The following is a 6,025-nucleotide window of genomic DNA, read 5'->3' as shown; positions in this document are numbered from 1 at the left end:
CCTGTGAGCGATCAGAATCTAATGAGGTCAAACTTGGTGCTGTTGAGGGCCTCATATCAGTTGAATGTACTGCTGAAGATGGCAGAGTGGTGGATTTTATGTATAAGGAGGACAACTGAGAGGATGATAGTGGTGGTGGTGATGAAAAAGTTAACAGTGATGAATAAAAGGAGGATGACACCAGGTCAGATGGTGAGGTGGATGTCCTTGAATTTGCAATACTGCCAGGGTTGTCAGGGTTGTCGGGATGTGTGATAGCAGAATCAAATGCTGTTATATGAGAGACAGCCCCTACCAGAGGGGAGCTTTGCCCGCTCCTATATGCCAATGCACGAGAAGTATCCTGTGAAGAGGTTACAGAGTCAGTAGGTTTGTGAGAGAGGGGCTGGAATGCATCTGAACTCTGTGCTGCTATAGCAGCAGTGGGTCCATGCTGTACACTGACAGCCACAGCAGATCTGAGATTAGCTGGGGAAAAATTCAGACCCTGTTCCTTATATCCTGAAGTTCCTTTAACATAAGTTACAGATAGATTTTCTCCAACAGTTGGATAAACTGTATACGGATGACTGGCAACAGCTGTTGAATTCAATATATGCACAGTATGCTCTTGTCTGTTTTCCAGCTTTAGATGTTCGTATGTTGGACCATCTGCTGGCGAATTAGAATCTACCCTATCAAAGCCAGTAGATGTGTTTTCTGATTTAAAAGCACTGATTTGAAAAGGCACAGGCTTGGTGGCTTTCCACTTTGGATGTGGTGCCATCCGTTTGGTGCCAAAGCTGAAAATAGTGCTCGATGTCTCCATGCTGTTTTGTCCGTCACTGGAGGAAGCGGTTAATGCAGAGGAAGCAATAGTTGTTTGTCTGTCTACATAAAAAGCTGATTTATCACCACTAACACTAGTGATTGGTCCCTGAGAGTGGGGGGAAGAGGAAGACTGTGTCCCCTGTGTTAGGATGACTTCTGTCCAAGAGGAAGGAGAGGACTGCTTGTAACTGCCCACAAATGTCACATTATTTTTATGAGAAATGGGTTTTGATACAGTATCAGATGTCACTGAGGACAAGGGAATTTCAACAGATCTTTTGCCTTTATTCAGCATAAAGAAACCGTTCGTTGTCACAGAAGAGGAGGAATGTGTTGTGATCTGCCCTGATGGGATGCCATTCTTGTAAGATGTAGTGTCACTGATCAGAGCTGACTCTTCATTTCTATGAGGTAATGAAGAAACAGAGCTCTTTGCAGTGTTTCTGTGAAAACCCCCTATAGCTGTGTTTCCATGTGGCGTGTGAGTGCTGGAAACTTGAGATGTTTTATTGTTTCCTGCACTGGTTTTGATTTCTGACACTGCAGTCAAACCAGGTGTGGAAGAATTGTGGGGAAAACTGTCCAAAGATCTTGTTGGAAGAGGTCTTTGTGAAGAGGATATTAACAGTGATAACACATCATGGGGTTGCTCTGCTGATATTACTTCACTATTGAAATCAGTGGAATCCTGTATGTTCATATGGCTACTGAGAAACAATGACGAAGGCTGAGTGCTGTATAAAACACTTTCATAGGTTGTGCTCTTTGCTAACTCTACTGGCTCTGAAAGAAATGTTGCCCTGCTGTTGGAGGAAAATATCATTTTCAGTGCCTTCCATTTCTGATGACTGGACTCTGTTGAGGACAACATTTTGGTGCTGGAAGTGTGTGTGGCACCAGTGGTAAACTCAGGGCTAGGCAGTGTAAGTGAAAGTGAGTTAGTCAGGGGAGCTTGAGTGGAAACGGATCTGAGCTCTGCTCCTGCTATCTCTCCTTGGTTGTAAATTATATTGATGGTGGGGTCTCTGGGTCTCGATGCCATCAGTAAATCAGCAGGATTAGATGCATGCTCTGAGGACACCATGCCAGGCTGGATATGTGTTAGTCTGGTGATTGCAGTTCCAGAGACAGATATTTTACCTGCTGCAGTCTCTGAGGAAACTGTAAGAAATGATCCACTGGGTGTTAACATCATATCAGGTGGTACAGATGGATTTACAACATGCGAACCCAGTGGTGATGTGAGAGCAGCACTTTTGTGAACAGCAGTATGGCTGCTATCGACTGCATTTTTGCCTTTCTTTCCCATCTGCTGTGTGACATGACTAGAAACTGAATGGCCTTTAGGATGGGCAGGTATGAGCGCTGATGTGGGATTTTGTGAGTCTCCCTGCTGCCTTGGAGCAGCTTGGCTTGCTTGATTAGAGGAAAATGAGGTGCTTATTTCAAGATTCATGGCAGACACAGAGTTCAAACGTGCACTCTGGGTTCTGGTGTCTCTGTATAAAACATTTAATAAAGCCTGACCACTCTTAAGAGCATTGGTGCTGGGCGCTGGTGACTCAGTTTCTGTTGTGATTGCACTCCTCGTGTATTTTTTATTCACTCCATGGATTTTATCCACTGATAAGTAAGAGTTGTGTTTTGTATTTTTATTGCTCTTTTCAACGCTGGCTTCGCTTGGAAAGTGTGACAGTTTGGTTGATGTGCTTTGCAATCCCAGTGAATCTGAAAGGACTGAGTGAGTGGTGGATTGCAATGTTGTTAGACTATCTGTCCAACCCTGAGACTCTGCTGGTGATAATGTTGCTGTCCCTGTCTGAGCAGCAGGACTGGACGCACTCCTCTGAGCAGGAGATGAAGCTGTTTTTTTTATCCACTCGGCAAAAGGTGAAACAAAAAACAGAGACACAACGGATGATGACGCAGAGGACGTTGATGGAACTGGAGAAAATGTTGTCAGTGGTGATGATTGTGTTGGTGATGGAAATGATGAGACATTATAGTTTCTGTCCTTAAAGGACACATGTGATGTCCTTGGTGAGATGTGTTTCTGAGACATAAAAATCAGACCTGCACTGGCCCGGAGGATCCCATCTCCCTCATGTGACGAGATGGAGGACATCTCCGAGTCCCAGCTGGAGCTACGTGAAGGCCATTGGGTGGTGTAGGTCTCATCCCTGGTGATAGTCGGCTGGGTTCGGCTCTGATCAAGGCTCACAGGATGTTTGACAGTTTCTGCCATCACGGTTAAGACTGAAGAAAAAGCCGGCTGGCCCGATAAACCTTCACCGTCCAACAGTGAGTGACCATCTGAATGAATGACTGGGAAAGGCACCTCCTCTGCCACCGGCAAGTCAGCCGCTGGGTGAGCAAGAGTGTCCGTGACGCCGGGATCGCTCGGTAAAGGTGAGGAGCCGGAAGCATCATAGGTGGATTTTTCTGTTGACAGAAAAGAAAAGGGGATGACAGTTTAATTCTCTAACTGCCATTTTACTACCAACAACTTTTGTATCGGGCAACATACATTATCCACCGACATGGAATGTGATACACTATTTTACACGAAAGAGAGGCAGCAGCCCAGAAAACAGACATGGTCAAGAGTCATCACAAGACATCACTGTCAAGGATGAGTCAAATGCCCACAGATTTACCTCCAAGTCACTTGAAAGGCGGACTGTCCAGCCCTATAACAAACAATGGCAACAAATAGCAGTATGTGTAAGAACTGTAAGGATCTGCATGTAAATAACATCTTCATAAAGCAGCACAGGCAGAAATGTGATTTCAAACTTATTTCAACTTTTTTCCTGTTGAATTTTATGTTAGCCTGGCTGGTGTCTGCAGGCTGTTAATGTAGTTATGAATTAATATACTCCCTAAATTAATAAAGTCCTTATGTCTGCATTCAAAAAGGTTTGCTAAGTTATTAATAAAGTGATGTTGGTCCAGACGCTCTGCAGCTATCTCCCTCAATGTTAGTGGTCAAATAGTTTGTCTGAGATTAATTAGCAACTACCTAAGTCATTAAGCAGGATAGGGTTTATTTACAACTTGGCAACCCAAAAGCTGTTCTTATTATTGGCTTAAAGACCATCTAAATCAGATCTAGCAACCACTGGCAATTGAGTCCAGAGCATGGAGGAGATACCAGGAGACAGGCCAGTACACCAGGAGATGTGAAGGGGGCCATAGGAGGGCAACAACCCAGCAGCAGGACCGCTACCTCCTCCTTTGTGCAAGGAGGAACAGGAGGAGCACTGCCAGAGCCCTGCAACATGACCTCCAGCAGGCCACTAATATGCATGTTTCTGCACAAACTGTCAGAAACAGACTCCATGAGGGTGGTATGAGGGCCTGACGTCCACAAGTGGGGCTTGTACTGAGCCTCATTTTGACTATTTTTGTTCTCAACATTCATTGAGATCGAGATCTAGGAGGTGATATTTTAGTGTTCCCTTTATGGATTTGAGCAGTGTAGTTTCAGAATGCGTAAAGTACTGTGCTGCTGTCTTGTGTGTAACAAATCAAAGTACCTAAAGCAGCATGTACATTCATTCAGCTGCATGTCAGCACAGAATTACCTTTTCTAAACAAAACCATTAAAAGAAGGAGCCTGATATGCTGCACTACCATGTACTGTAAGACAGGATCACATAGTTCACATGTGACCTGTGAGAAAAGCTCTGATAAAAAATACATTTACCTCCTTTATATTATAATGTTATAATGGTCTATGTGCCAAGGTGAAAAGATATCACTGCTCACACAACAGGTTTGAGGGTGTAAACATATCTTTCTAATCGTCACAGACAGCACACCAAGGGCAGACATTTGTGTTTTCCCAAAGGAGAGAAGAAGGAGATGATCTTCAAAGTGGAACAAATAGAATTATTCAACAGATAGCACCCGTATGCTGAAGTATAGCAAAGATAATGTTACTACCAAAAACACACAATGTAGGCTATACTCATGTTACACTGCGCAGTTCTTCAGCAGAAAAGTGTGTCCCAGTAAAAATCACGAGAGTGGGAGATGTGGGGAAAAAAGTAGCTATCATCAAGATTCTGGAAGTGATTAATGCACCACTACTCCTGACATGGAGTTGTCTCTCATCCATCCCTGCCCTCTGCACTCCTTTTAGTCTCAGCACATCCTCGACACACATGCATATAGGCGTTCTTTTATCCATTTAGAAAGCTCTGCAGTCCTGTCACATCTCACACACCCTCAGCAAGTTTCTCCTGCACTCATACTACTCACATCTTCAGCGCTGGAAGGACACACAAGCAAAGAGTTTCTGGTAATCTTTGAAAGACAAAATATGCACCTGGAGAGCAGAATGTTACAACTCTCATATCAATCGATTTTTCTACACTGTTTTCTAATCATGGTTTAATAAATACATACTTTCAGACACAGACTGAAAAAAATATGAGGTCTTCAAGTCCATGTTTTCTGAATTACACACAATGAATGGCCTGGGGCAGTGTGTACTCACACAGCTGGCTCTGAAAACATTTTTTTTTCATCTGCATATGTCTGCTGAATATTAAATAATAACTGTAATAGAATCTAATACAAAGCAAATATTCTAAGTTACTAACTGTATACACACCTAAATGTCACCCATCTCCCAGAGTACAGAGACTGTTCTTTTATCGTTTATTTTTCAGAGGAATAAATCACCAAATTTCATTAACTGCCAGTATTCATTTCGTTTAGACAGCTCCTTCATGCTGTATTCATGATCCACTTAATTCCTTTTCTTCAATAAATCACTAATGTGCTAAAATGTGATTAATGCAATTGCTTTAAAGCAATTTTTAATCCATAAAAACTGAAGACTCAAAATAAAGAGTGGAAATAAAGGGATTACACTCCTGTCTTCACAAAGGAGCACTGACACACACACACAAAGGATATGTGTCCTGCTCCAAGGCCACTGAGAGGTCAGTGAGATACAACCCAACATGTCCTCCCCACTGATTAGCAGGTCCAGCAGCAACGTGAGTTTGGGTGCGTGGGACGGACACCAGTCCAAACGGAGGTGTTGGGTCCACCCGTTGTTTGCCACCTGTTCTAACAGAGCTGAGCATATGGGAGGATTTTAAGAATGGACCTGAGAGGACACAGTGGGCAAACAACAGAGGAGAAAGACACACGGATGAGAAATGAAATGTGTGGGGAAAGTGTGAATGAAAACATGGAA

This window comes from Parambassis ranga, chromosome 3 (genome assembly GCF_900634625.1).
Source record: "Parambassis ranga chromosome 3, fParRan2.1, whole genome shotgun sequence".
NCBI lineage: Eukaryota > Metazoa > Chordata > Actinopteri > Ambassidae > Parambassis > Parambassis ranga.
Note: the sequence above shows the minus strand (reverse complement) of the source record.